Source organism: Oncorhynchus keta, chromosome 8 (assembly GCF_023373465.1).
Source record: "Oncorhynchus keta strain PuntledgeMale-10-30-2019 chromosome 8, Oket_V2, whole genome shotgun sequence".
Taxonomy (NCBI): Eukaryota; Metazoa; Chordata; class Actinopteri; order Salmoniformes; family Salmonidae; genus Oncorhynchus; species Oncorhynchus keta.
Window position 1 is genome coordinate 47,185,955 of NC_068428.1, and position 14,837 is coordinate 47,200,791.

General features: G+C 54.4%; 1 long non-coding RNA gene across 18 annotated transcripts; it reads right to left on the reverse strand.

Annotated features, from left to right (window-relative positions):
* Positions 1-1,517: 1,517 nt before the first annotated feature.
* Positions 1,518-5,469, reverse strand: LOC127931522 (uncharacterized). Of its 18 annotated transcripts, none has more exons than XR_008141556.1 (5): positions 4,658-5,469; positions 4,416-4,547; positions 4,174-4,349; positions 4,020-4,107; positions 1,518-3,911 (listed from the first exon to the last, which is right to left on the reverse strand). It is a non-coding gene; the product is annotated as an uncharacterized LOC127931522 (long non-coding RNA). The 18 variants fall into 18 exon arrangements; XR_008141548.1 differs by having other exon boundaries at positions 4,020-4,063; positions 4,152-4,349; XR_008141557.1 differs by having other exon boundaries at positions 1,518-3,537; positions 3,582-3,911; positions 4,020-4,349.
* Between the last annotated feature and the right edge of the window lie 9,368 nt (positions 5,470-14,837).

Here is a 14,837-nt window from a genome sequence, read left to right on the forward strand (position 1 = left end):
CTACCTGACCCTGAGCCTGCCTCCCGTCCTGTACATTTGCCCCACTACTCTGGATTACCAACATCTACCTGACCCTGAGCCTGCCTCCCGTCCTGTACATTTGCCCCACTACTCTGGATTACCAACATCTACCTGACCCTGACTCCCGTCCTGTACATTTGCCCCACTACTCTGGATTACCAACATCTACCTGACCCTGAGCCTGCCTCCCATCCTGTACATTTGCCCCACTACTCTGGATTACCAACATCTACCTGACCCTGAGCCTGCCTCCCGTCCTGTACATTTGCCCCACTACTCTGGATTACCAACATCTACCTGACCCTGACTCCCGTCCTGTACATTTGCCCCACTACTCTGGATTACCAACATCTACCTGACCCTGAGCCTGCCTCCCGTCCTGTACATTTGCCCCACTACTCTGGATTACCAACCTCTACCTGACCCTGAGCCTGCCTCCCGTCCTGTACATTTGCCCCACTACTCTGGATTACCAACATCTACCTGACCCTGAGCCTGCCTCCCGTCCTGTACATTTGCCCCACTACTCTGGATTACCAACCTCTACCTGACCCTGAGCCTGCCTCCCGTCCTGTACATTTGCCCCACTACTCTGGATTACCAACATCTACCTGACCCTGAGCCTGCCTCCCGTCCTGTACATTTGCCCCACTACTCCGGATTACCAACATCTACCTGACCCTGAGCCTGCCTCCCGTCCTGTACATTTGACCCACTACTCTGGATTACCAACATCTACCTGACCCTGAGCCTGCCTCCCGTCCTGTACATTTGCCCCACTACTCTGGATTACCAACATCTACCTGACCCTGAGCCTGCCTCCCGTCCTGTACATTTGCCCCACTACTCCGGATTACCAACATCTACCTGACCCTGAGCCTGCCTCCCGTCCTGTACATTTGCCCCACTACTCCGGATTACCAACATCTACCTGACCCTGAGCCTGCCTCCCGTCCTGTACATTTGCCCCACTACTCCGGATTACCAACATCTACCTGACCCTGAGCCTGCCTCCCATCCTGTACATTTGCCCCACTACTCTGGATTACCAACATCTGCCTGACGTGACCCTGAGCCTATTATTCTAAGTGATCTCAAACTTATATATATACACACACACACACTTTTGTATATATATATATATGTGTGTGTGTGTGTGTGTGTGTGTGTGTGTGTATATATATTTATATGTATGTGTGTGTGTGTGTGTGTATATATATATTTATATGTATGTATGTGTGTGTGTGTGTGTGTGTGTGTGTGTGTGTATATATATATTTGTGTGTGTGTGTGTGTGTGTGTGTGTGTGTGTGTGTGTGTGTGTATATATATGTGTGTGTGTGTGTGTGTGTGTGTGTGTATATATATATATATATATATGTGTGTGTGTGTGTGTGTGTGTGTGTGTGTGTGTGTATTGTGAGCGTACCAAGTAATTAGGCGTCACTGTAAAGTGGGAAGGTGGAATAAACGAGTCAGGAGTAGGTTTTCTTGATTGAACACAGTTCTCTATTGAGGGTATTTTGTCAACAAAAACATTCTAACATAATCAATGAAAAATCTTCCAAGGAAAAAAACACACATCTTCTTCTCCAGATGAAACAAGAACACAATAGGATAATCTTTAAACTACAAGAAACATAAATCACGGGTTTGTCACCATCTTCGTGGTTCTTTCAGCACAGCTTCTCTCTCTCTCGGTGGCCCTCTTCCAGAGATAGTTTTTCCCCTCTCTGCTGGTTCCATTCTCTCTTTTATAGGGGAAGGAGAGTATCTCATTAGTACCGTCAGCTGTGCTTAATTGACTCTGGTTAACTCGTCTCCCATGCTTTGTTGGGCTACTATCCATGAGCCCAGTCTGCCCTCTAGTGGTCCTTCCACAGTATATATATATTTATATATGTGTGTGTGTGTGTGTGTGTGTGTACCAGTCAAAAGTGTGGAATAATAGTATAATAGTGACGACATCAAAACTATGAAATAACACACATGGAATCATGTAGTAACCAAAAAGGAGGTAACATTTCCACCAGTTTAATGTCCATTACTTGTGTTTCTTGGCCCAAGCAAGTCTCTTCTTCTTATTGGTGTCCTTTAGTAGTGGTTTCTTTGCAGCATTTCGACCATGAAGGCCTGATTCACACAGTCTCCTCTGAACAGTTGAGGTTGAGATGTGTCTGTTACTTGAACTCTGGGAAGCATTTGTTTGGGCTGCAATTTCAGAGGCTGGTAACTATAATGAAATTATCTTCTGAGGCAAATGTAACTCTGGGTCTTCCTTTCCTGTGGCGGTCCTCATGAGAGCCAGTTTCATCATAGTGCTTGATGGTTTTTGCGACTGCACCTGAAGAATCTTTCAAAGTTCTTAAAATATTCCGTATTGACTGACCTTCATGTCTTAAAGTAATGATGGACTGTCGTTTCTCTTTGCTTTATTTGAGCTGTCCTTTCCATAATATGGACTTTGGTATTTTACCAAATATGGCTATATTCTGTATACCACCCCTTACCTTGTCACAACACAACTGTTTCTCTCTCTGGTTCACACTCACTCTGTGAGACATACACACACACGCAAAAACATGTTTCTCTCTCTGGTTCGTGCCTGTGGTGGGTGAAAGGAGTGCGGGGCTTCCTGTAGCCAGACAGGAAGTGACACTCATCCCTCTAGTCTGCCACTACACTCCAATTGGAACTGGTCACGCATCTAAAACTATCTGTACATTTTTGGGAACATTAATTCTCTCCTCCTCCATTTGCTGCCATTATCAGGGAAGGGACAGTTCTGATTGTTGTAGAGGTTATGAAGGCATTAGCCTGGTCCCAGATCTGTTTGTGACAGACAGACAGACAGACAGACAGACAGACAGACAGACAGACAGACAGACAGACAGACAGACAGACAGACAGACAGACAGGCAGGCAGGCAGGCAGGCAGGCAGACAGACAGAGAACTACTGTCCTTCGGAAAAAGTCTTGACAGTACACTTGAGGAAACAGACAGTGCTATCTAAACCACTGGACAGAACCAGTACTGTCTGACAGTGTCCCCTAGATGGCGATGTTGCATTGTACAGATTCAGACTACCAGTCCGGTAATATGTGTTGGCATTATTTTCTATCATATTTGTGACTGTGTACTTGAGCTTTTGTCCTCAAAAAGTGAGTACGTGTCACATGTGCTCACTCTCCAGCCTCTCGGTCACCAGGCTGCTCGTTATGGCGCACACCTGTCACCATCGTTACACACACCTGTCACCATCATTACACACACCTGTCACCATCATTACACACACCTGTCACCATCATTACACACACCTGTCACCATCATTACACACACCTGTCACCATCATTACACACACCTGTCACCATCATTACACACACCTGTCACCATCGTTACACACACCTGTCACCATCATTACACACACCTGTCACCATCATTACACACACCTGTCACCATCATTACACACACCTGTCACCATCGTTACACACACCTGTCACCATCATTACACACACCTGTCACCATCGTTACACACACCTGTCACCATCATTACATACACCTGTCACCATCGTTACACACACCTGTCACCATCATTACATACACCTGTCACCATCATTACACACACCTGTCACCATCATTACATACACCTGTCACCATCATTACACACACCTGTCACCATCATTACATACACCTGTCACCATCATTACATACACCTGTCACCATCATTACACACACCTGTCACCATCATTACATACACCTGTCACCATCATTACACACACCTGTCACCATCATTACACACACCTGTCACCATCATTACATACACCTGTCACCATCGTTACATACACCTGTCACCATCGTTACACACACCTGTCACCATCATTACATACACCTGTCACCATCATTACACACCTGTCACCATCATTACATACACCTGTCACCATCATTACACACACCTGTCACCATCGTTACATACACCTGTCACCATCGTTACACACACCTGTCACCATCATTACACACACCTGTCACCATCATTACACACACCTGTCACCATCGTTACACACACCTGTCACCATCATTACACACACCTGTCACCATCATTACACACACCTGTCACCATCGTTACACACACCTGTCACCATCGTTACACACACCTGTCACCATCATTACACACACCTGTCACCATCGTTACACACACCTGTCACCATCATTACACACACCTGTCACCATCGTTACACACACCTGTCACCATCATTACACACACCTGTCACCATCATTACACACACCTGTCACCATCATTACACACACCTGTCACCATCATTACACACACCTGTCACCATCGTTACACACACCTGTCACCATCATTACTCACACCTGTCACCATCGTTACACACACCTGTCACCATCGTTACACACACCTGTCACCATCATTACACACACCTGTCACCATCATTACACACACCTGTCACCATCATTACACACACCTGTCACCATCATTACACACACCTGTCACCATCGTTACACACACCTGTCACCATCATTACACACACCTGTCACCATCATTACACACACCTGTCACCATCATTACACACACCTGTCACCATCATTACACACACCTGTCATCATCATTACACACACCTGTCACCATCATTACACACATAAAATGACACTCACCTGGACTCACTCACCTCCTTGATTACCTGCAATATATATATAGAAAAAACGCTATATATAACTATCCATAACAATATATATACAACTATATATTGATCCTTCGATGTCGGCTCTTCCTGTCATTGTGAAGCAGAATTCTCCAAGCGTTGGATTGTTCACCCACTAATAGGCAACGTGAGGTTCAGACCGTCGTGAGGCAGGTTCGTTTTACCTGATGATCTGTCATTGTAATTCTCCCGTTGGTTCCTTCCCCAATCGTCATTGTTTCTGTTTTTGATTCATGTCTGTCTGCGTTGTTCGTGTTTCTTGTTTTGTATTAGGTTTCATTTATTTATTAATTTATTCACTGCCTGAACTTGCTTCCCCGACTCCCAGTGCACATGTCACAGTACACCTCAGCATGGTATAAGCTATTTTTACCAGAAACATCTGTTTTTTAATCATTCTTGGAGTATGCAGTATTACTAGTTATTGTTTCTGGTCCTCTCATGTTAAATATTTACTGTCAAGGAATACATAGAATATATTTTAGATTACATTTAGTTACATTTCAGAGTTAACTAATAATAAATTCAGTATAAACAGGAAAAGCAAAACAAAATAGTGGGCCTCCACCCCAATCCCCCTAATCTGATAGTGGAAGTGGGGTGGTAGATACCTAGTGTCCCTTATGGCTCTAATCTGATAGTGGTAGTGGGGGGTGGATGTCTAGTGTCCCTTATGAATCTAATCTAATAGTGGTAGTGGGGTGGCAGATTCCTAGTGTCCCTTATGGCTCTAATATGATAATGGTAGTAGAGTGGTAGATTCCTAGTGTCCCTTATGAATCTAATCTGATAGTGGTAGTGGAGTGGTAGATACCTAGTGTCCTTATGGCTCTAATCTGATAGTGGTAGTGGGGGTGGCAGATTCCTAGTGTCCCTTATGAATCTAATCTGATAGTGGTAGTGGGGTGGCAGATTCCTAGTGTCCCTAATGGCTCTATTCTGATAATGGTAGTGGAGTGGTAGATTCCTAGTGTCCCTTATGAATCTAATCTGATAGTGGTAGTGGGGTGGCAGATTCCTAGTGTCCCTAATGGCTCTATTCTGATAATGGTAGTGGGGTGGTAGATTCCTAGTGTCCCTAATGGCTCTACTCTGATAGTGGTAGTGGGGTCGTAGATTCCTAGTGTCCATTATGGCTCTAATCTGATAGTGGCAGTAGGGTGGTGGATGTCTAGTACCCCTTATGGCTCTACTCTGATAGTGGTAGTGGGGTGGTAGAATCCTAGTGTCCCTTGTGGCTCTAATATGATAATGGTAGTAGGGTGGTGGATGTCTAGTGTCCCTTATGGCTCTAATATGATAATGGTAGTGGGGTGGTAGATTCCTAGTGTCCCTTGTGGCTCAAATATGATAATGGTAGTAGGGTGGTGGATGTCTGGTATCCCTTATGGCTCTAATCTGATAATGGTAGTAGGGTGGTGCATGTCTAGTGTCCCTTATGGCTCTAATCTGAAAGTAGTAGTGGGGGTGGCAGATTCCTAGTTCCCTTATGGGTCTAATCTGATAGTGGTAGTGGGGTGGTAGATTCCTAGTGTCCCTTGTGGCTCTAATCTGATAGTGGTAGTGGGGTGGTAGATTCCTAGTGTCCCTTGTGGCTCTAATATGATAATGGTAGTAGGGTGGTGGATGTCTAGTGTCCCTTATGGCTCTAATATGATAATGGTAGTAGGGTGGTGGATGTCTAGTGTCCCTTATGGCTCTAATATGATAATGGTAGTGGGGTGGTAGATTCCTAGTGTCCCTTATGGCTCTAATCTGATAGTGGTAGTGGGGTGGTAGATTCCTAATGTCCATTATGGCTCTAATATGATAATGGTAGTAGGGTGGTGGATGTCTAGTGTCCCTTATGGCTCTAATATGATAGTGGTATTTGGGGGTGGTAGATTCCTAGTGTCCCTTATGGCTCTAATCTGATAGTGGTAGTGGGGTGGTAGATTCCTAGTGTCCCTTGTGGCTCTAATATGATAATGGTAGTAGGGTGGTGGATGTCTAGTGTCCCTTATGGCTCTAATATGATAATGGTAGTAGGGTGGTGGATGTCTAGTGTCCCTTATGGCTCTAATCTGATAGTGGTAGTAGGGTGGTGGATGTCTAGTGTCCCTTATGGCTCTAATCTGATAGTGGTAGTGGGGGTGGCAGATTCCTAATGTCCCTTATGGCTCTAATCTGATAATGGTAGTGGGGGTGGCAGATTCCTCGTGTCCCTTATGGCTCTAATCTGATAATGGTAGTGGGGGGTGGCAGATTCCTAGTGTCCCTTGTGGCTCTAATATGATAATGGCAGTAGGGTGGTGGATGTCTAGTGTCCCTTATGGCTCTAATCTGATAATGGTAGTAGGGTGGTGGATGTCTAGTGTCCCTTATGGCTCTAATCTGATAGTGGTAGTAGGGTGGTGGATGTCTAGTGTCCCTTATGGCTCTAATCTGATAGTGGTAGTGGGGGTGGCAGATTCCTAATGTCCCTTATGGCTCTAATCTGATAATGGTAGTGGGGGGTGGTAGATTCCTAGTGTCCCTTATGAATCTAATCTGATAGTGGTAGTAGGGTGGTGGATGTCTAGTGTCCCTTGTGGCTCTAATATGATAATGGCAGTAGGGTGGTGGATGTCTAGTGTCCCTTATGACTCTAATATGATAATGGTAGTAGGGTGGTGGATGTCTAGTGTCCCTTATGGCTCTAATCTGATAGTGGTAGTGGGGGTGGCAGATTCCTAATGTCCCTTATGGCTCTAATCTGATAATGGTAGTGGGGGTGGCAGATTCCTCGTGTCCCTTATGGCTCTAATCTGATAATGGTAGTGGGGTGGTAGATTCCTAGTGTCCCTTATGGCTCTAATCTGATAATGGTAGTAGGGTGGTGGATGTCTAGTGTCCCTTATGGCTCTAATCTGATAATGGTAGTAGGGTGGTGGATGTCTAGTGTCCCTTATGGCTCTAATCTGATAATGGTAGTAGGGTGGTGGATGTCTAGTGTCCCTTATGGCTCTAATCTGATAATGGTAGTAGGGTGGTGGATGTCTAGTGTCCCTTATGGCTCTAATATGATAATGGTAGTAGGGTGGTGGATGTCTAGTGTCCCTTATGGCTCTAATCTGATAATGGTAGTGGGGTGGTAGATTCCTAGTGTCCCTTGTGGCTCTAATATGATAATGGCAGTAGGGTGGTGGATGTCTAGTGTCCCTTATGGCTCTAATATGATAATGGTAGTAGGGTGGTGGATGTCTAGTATCCCTTATGGCTCTAATATGATAGTGGTAGTAGGGTGGTGGATGTCTAGTGTCCCTTATGGCTCTAATATGATAATGGTAGTAGGGTGGTGGATGTCTAGTATCCCTTATGGCTCTAATATGATAGTGGTTGTAGGGTGGTGGATGTCTAGGGTCCCTTATGGCTCTAATATGATAGTGGAAGTGGGGTGGTAGATTCCTAGTGTCCTTGTGGCTCTAATATGATAATGATAGTGGGGTGGTAGATTCCTAGTGTCCTTGTGGCTCTAATATGATAATGGTAGTAGGGTGGTGGATGTCTAGTGTCCCTTATGGCTCTAATGTGATGATGGTGCCATGCCCTGCTGCCACCTGCTGCCATGCCTGCTGCCACCTGCTGCCTGCTGCCCTGCCCTGCTGCCTGCTGCCCGCACTGCCTGCTGCCATGCCATCACCTGCTGCCATGCCCTGCCTGCCTGCTGCCATGCCATGCTGCCGCCAGCTGCCATGCCATGCTGCCTGCTGCCATGCTGCCCTGCTGCCATGCCCTGCTGCCTGCTGCCATGCCCACTGCCGTATGCATGCTGCCTGCCTGCTGCCATGCCTGCTGCCATGCCATGCTGCCTGCTTTACTGCCATGCCCTGCCTGCCCTGCCACCTGCTGCCATGCCATGCTGCCTGCTGCCATGCCATGCTGCCTGCTGCCATGCCATGCTGCCATGCCCTGCTGCCACTAACTGCTGTGCCCTGCTGCCTGCTGCCATGCCTGCTGCCTGCTGCCTGCTGCCTGCTGCCTGCTGCCCCCTGCCCTGCCATGCCATGCTGCCTGCTGCCATGCCATGCCACCTGCTGCCATGCCATGGTGCTGCCTGCTGCCATGCCCTCTGCTACACCTGCTGCCATGCCATGCTGCCTGCTGCCATGCTGCCTGCTGCCATGCCCTGCTGCCTGCTGCCATGCCATGCCTACCACTGCCCAGTGCCATGCTAGCACCTGCTGCCATGCCCTGCTGCCATGCCATGCTGCCCTGCTGCCATGCCCTGCTGCCTGCCCATGCCCTGCTGCCATGCCATGCTGGCTGCCATGCCATGCTGCCTGCTGCCATGCCACTGCTGCCATGCCCTGCTGCCACCTGCTGCCATGCCCCACTGCCTGCTGCCAGGCACCGCTGCCGCCTGCCCTGCCATGCTGCCTGCATGCCCTGCTTTCCATGCCATGCTGCCCTGCTGCCGTGCCCTGCTGCCATGCCATGCTGCCTGCCCACGTTTCAAGTTGCCTGCTGCCATGCCATGCTGCCATGCCTGCACTGCCATGCCATGCTGCCCCTGCTGCCATGCCCTGCTGCCATGCCATGCCTACTGCCTGCCCTGCCCTGCCCTGCCCCCTGCCTGCTGCTATGCCCTGCTGCCATGCCATGCCACCTGCTGCCATGCCATGCCTACTGCCTGCTGCCATGCCATGCTGCCATGCCATGCTACTGCTGCGCCCTGCCCTGCCTGCTGCCATGCCCTGCTGCCTGCTGCCTGCCCTGCTGCCTGCCTGCCGGACCACCTCACACCTGCCCTGCTGCCTGTTCATGCCACCTGCCATGCTGCCATGCCATGCCGCCTGCTGCCATGCCATGGTGCACCTGCTGCCATGCCCTGCTGCCTGCTGCCATGCCATGCTGCCCTGCTGCCATGCCATGCCATGCCCTGCCATGCCATGCCACCCTGCTGCCATGCCATGCCCTGCCAGGGGCCATGCCATGCTGCCACCTGCTGTGCCCTGCCCCTGCATGCCATGCCATGCCATGCTGCCTGCTGCCATGCCATGCCTGCCTGCTGCCATGCCATGCCCATGCCATGCCATGCTGCCTGCTGCCATGCCATGCTGCCTGCCTGCTGCCTGCCCTGCCAGGCCCTGCTGCCTGCTGCCATGCCCTGCCCACCTGCCATGCCTGCCACCTGCTACCATGCCTGCCATGCCATGCCCTGCCTGCATGCCCTGCTGCCCCTGCTGCCATGCCCTGCTGCCATGCCATGCCATGCTGCTGCCTGCTGCCATGCCATGCCCACCTGCTGCCATGCCACTGCTGCCTGCTGCCATGCCCTGCCACTGCATGCCGCCTGCTGCCATGCCCTGCTGCCTGCTGCCATGCATGCCACCTGCTGCCTGCTGCCATGCCCTGCCACCATGCCATGCTGCCATGCCATGCTGCCACCTGCTGCCATGCCATGCCACCTGCCTGCTGCCATGCAGCCACCTGCTGCCATGCCCTGCCTTCCATGCGCTGCTGCATGCCCTGCTGCCATGCCATGCTGCCTGCTGCCATGCCATGCTGCCTGCTGCCATGCTGCCTGCTGCCATGCCATGCTGCTGCCTGCCATGCCATGCCAACTGCCGTGCCTGCTGCCATGCCCTGCCCTGCCTGCTGCCATGCCATGCTGCCTGCTGCCATGCCATGCTGCCTGCTGCCATGCCCTGCCACCTGCTGCCATGCCATGCTGCCTGCTGCCATGCCCGCCTGCTGCATGCCCTGCCGCCTGCTGCCATGCCATGCCTGCCTGCCCTGCTGCTGCCATGCTGCCGCCATGCTGCTGCCATGCTGCCCTGCCATGCCATGCCCTGCTGCATGCCATGCTGCCATGCCCTGCTGCCTGCTGCCATGCCCTGCTGCCTGCTGCCCTGCTGCCTGCTGCCATTTCTGCCTGCTGCCACCTGCCTGCAGGCCTGCTGCCACCTGCTGCCGCCTGCTGCCACCTGCCCTTTCCTGCCTGCTGCCCTGCTGCCATGCCATGCTGCTGTTCCTGCTGCCTGCTGCCCTGCTGCCTGCCTGCTGCCATGCCTGCTGCCTGCCCTGCCTGCCCTGCTGCCTGCCTGCTGCCCTGCCCTCTTTCCACCTGCTGCCATGCCAGTTACAGGGCTGCTGCCATGCCCTGCCCTGCTTCGCCTGCTGCCTGCCCTGCTGCCATGCCTCTGCCATGCCCTGCTGCCATGCCATGCCACCACCTGCTGCCATGCCATGGTGCCACCTGCTGCCATGCCCTGCTGCCATGCCATGCTACCACCTGCTGCCATGCCCTGCTGCCTGCTGCTATGCCCTGCCATGCCATGCTACCTGCTGCCATGCCAAGGCCGCCTGCTGCCATGCCATGCTAAAGGGCTGCCTGCCCATGCTGCCTGCTGCATGCCCTGCTGCCATGCCCTGCTGCAGGGCCCTGCTGCCACCCCTGCTGTGCCTGCTGCCAGCCTGCCTGCCATGCCCTGCCACCTACTGCCATGCCCTGCTGCCATGCCATGCTGCCTGCTGCCATGCCATGCCACCACTGCCTGCCATGCCATGGTGCCTGCTGCCATGCCCTGCCACCTGCTGCCATGCCATGCCTGCTGCCTGCCATGCCACTGCCTGCTGCCAGCTGCTGCCTGCTGCCATGCCCTGCTGCCACCTGCCGGTGCTACCTGCTGCCATGCCATGCCACCTGCCGCCTGCCTGCCATGCCCTGCTGCCATGCCATGCTGCCACCTGCTGCCATGCCCTGCTGCCTGTGCCATGCCATGCTACCTGCTGCCATGCTGCCACCTGCTGCCATGCTGCCACCTGCTGCCATGCCCCTGCTGCCTGCTGCCACCTGCTGCACTGCCCTACTGCCATGCCCTGCTGCCATGCCCTGCTGCCATGCCATGCTGCCTGCTGCCATGCCATGCTGCCTGCTGCCATGCCATGGTGCCATGCCTGCCCTGCTGCCCTGCTGCCACCTGCCCTGCCCTGCTGCCTGCTGCCATGCCCTGCTGCCACCTGCTGCCAGTGCTGCCTGCTGCCTGCTGCCATGCCCTGCTGCCATGCCATCTGCCATGCCATGCTGCCTGCTGCCATGCCATGCCACCTGCTGCCATGCCATGGTGCCACCTGCCATGCCCTGCTGCCACCTGCGGCCCTGCTGCCACCTGCCAATGCCATGCCCTACCATGCCTGCTGCCACCTGCTGCCATGCCTGCCCTGCTGCCATGCCCTGCTGCCATGCCTGCTGCCATGCCATGCTGCCTGCTGCCATGCCATGCCCTGCTGCCATGCCCTGCTGCCACCTGCCCATGCCATGCTACCTGCTGCCATGCCATGCTGCACCTGCTGCCATGCCATGCTGCCTGCTGCCATGCCATACTGCCATGCCTGCTGCCATGCCATGCTGCCTGCTGCCATGCCCTGCTGCCTGCCCTGCCCTGCTGCCCATGCCATACTCCACTGCCTGCTGCCACCTGCTACCATGCCCACTGCCTGCCCATGCCATGCTGCCCTGCTGCCATGCCATGCCTGCCATGCCCTGCTGCCATGCCTGCTGCCATGCCCTGCCTGCCTGCCATGCCCCTGCTGCCATGCCTGCTGCCTGCCATGCTGCCATGCCCTGCTGCCTGCTTCTGCCATGCCCTGCTACCTGCTGCCTACTGCTGCCTGCTGCCATGCCCTGCCTGCTGCCATGCCCTGCTGCCATGCCTGCTACTGCCACCTGCTGCCATGCCTGCTGCCATGCCATGCTGCTGCCATGCCACCTGCCCTGCTGCCATGCCCCCTGCTGCCATGCGGCCTGCTGCCTGCTGCCACTGCCATGCTACTACTGCTACCATGCCATACTACCTGCTACCATACCATACTACCACCTGCTGCCATGCCTGCTGCCTCCTGCTACTGCCCTGCTGCCATGCGCCATGCCCTACTACCTGCCTGCATGCCATGCCACCACCTGCTGCCATGCCATGGTGCCTGCTGCCATGCCCCTGCTGCCACCTGCTGCCATGCCATGCTGCCTACCTGCTGCCATGCTGCCCTGCTGCCATGCTGCCACCTGCTGCCATGCCCTACTGCCACCTAATGCCATGCCCTGGTGCCTGCCTGCTGCCATGCCACCTGCTGCCATGCCCTGCTGCCTACTACCTGCCCTACTACCATGCCATACTACCTGCTACCATGCCATACTACCCCTACTGCCATGCCATGCTGCCTGCCCTGCTGCCATGCCCTGCCCTGCTGCCATGCCCTACCTACTGCCATGCCCTGCTGCCTGCTGCCATGCCATGCTGCCTGCTGCCATGCCATGCTGCCACCTGCTGCCATGCCCTACTACCACCTGCTGCCATGCCCACCTGCTACCTGCTGCCATGCCATGCTGCCTGCCTACTGCCATACCATGCTGCCACCTGCTGCACCTCTTTGCCATGCCATGCCACCTGCTGCCATGCCCTACTACCTGCTGCCATGCCATGCTGCCACCTGCTGCCATACCATGGTACCACCTGCTACCATACCCTGCTGCCTGCCTGCTACCATGCCTGCTACCTGCTGCCATGCCATGCTACCCCTGCTGCCATGCCCATGCCCTGCTGCCATGCCATGCCCTGCTGCCCTGCTGCCTGCTGCCTGCTGCTGCCTGCTGCCATGCCCTGCCATGCCTGCTGCCATGCCATGCTGCCACCTGCTGCCATGCCGCCGCCTGCTGCCATGCCCTGCTGCCATGCCATGCCTCTGCCACCTGCTGCTGCCATGCTGCCACCTGCTGCCATGCCTGCTGCCACCTGCTGCATGCCATGCTGCCATGCCCATGCCCTGCCTGCTGCTGCCATGCCATGCTGCCGCCTGCTACCTGCCATGCTGCCGCCTGCTGCCACCTGCTGCCATGCCCTGCCCTGCTGCCATGCCCTGCACTGCTGCCCTGCTGCCATGCCCTGCCACCTGCCTGCCATGCCATGCTACCACCTGCTGCCTGCCATACCACCACCTGCTGCCATACCCTGCACCTACTGCCATGCCCTACTGCCTGCTGCTACTACCACCCCTGCTGCCATACCATACTGCCTACTGCCATGCCTGCTGCCATACCAGCTACTACCCCACCTACCTGCCCATGCCCTGCTACCACCTACTGCCATGCCCTGCTGCCATGCCATGCTGCCCCTGCTGCCATGCCATGCCGCCACCTGCTGCCATGCCATGCTGCCTGCTGCCATGCCATGCTGCCTCCTACTGCCCTGCTGCCACCTGCGACCATGCCTGCCTGCTACCATGCCCACCTGCTGCCATGCTACTGTGCCACCTGTGCCATGCCATGGTGCCACCTGCTGCCATGCCCTGCCGCCTGCTGCCATGCCCTGCTGCCTGCTGCCATGCCCTGCTGCCATGCCCACGCTGCTGCCTGCTGCCATGCCCTGCTGCCTGCCACCTGCATGCCATGCCACCACCTGCTGCCGTGCCTGCTGCCATGCCTGCTGCACCTGCCATGCCTGCTGCCATGCCTGCTGCCATGCCATGCTGCCTGCTGCCATGCCATGCTACTGCCTACTGCCTGCTGCCATGCCCTGCTGCCCTGCCATGCCATGCCATGCCTGCTGCCATGCCTGCCTGCCATGCCCTGCTGCCGCCTGCCTGCCATGCCATGCCCTACCACCTACTACCATACCATGCTGCCACCTACTGCCATACCATGCTACCCTGCTGCCATGCCAGCTACTACCCCTGACTGCCCTGCTGCCATACCATGCCCGCCATGCCCTGCTACCATGCCATGCCACCTGCTACCATGCCACCTGCTGCCATGCCATGGTGCCCCTGCTACCTGCCTACTGCCTGCCCTGCCATGCCACCTACTGCCATGCTACCTGCTGCCATGCTACTGCCACCTGCTGCCATGCCCTGCTGCCTAATGCCATGCCCTGCTGCCTGCTGCCCGGCTACTGCCACCTGCTGCCGCCTGCTGCCATGCCCTACTGCCATGCCATGCTGCCATGCCATGCTACCTGCTGCCATGCCATGCCACCACCTGCTGCCATGCCTGCCTGCTGCCATGCCCTGCTGCCATGCGCTGCTGCCTGCTGCCATGCCATGCTGCCTGCTGCCATGCCATACTGCCCTGCTGCCATGCC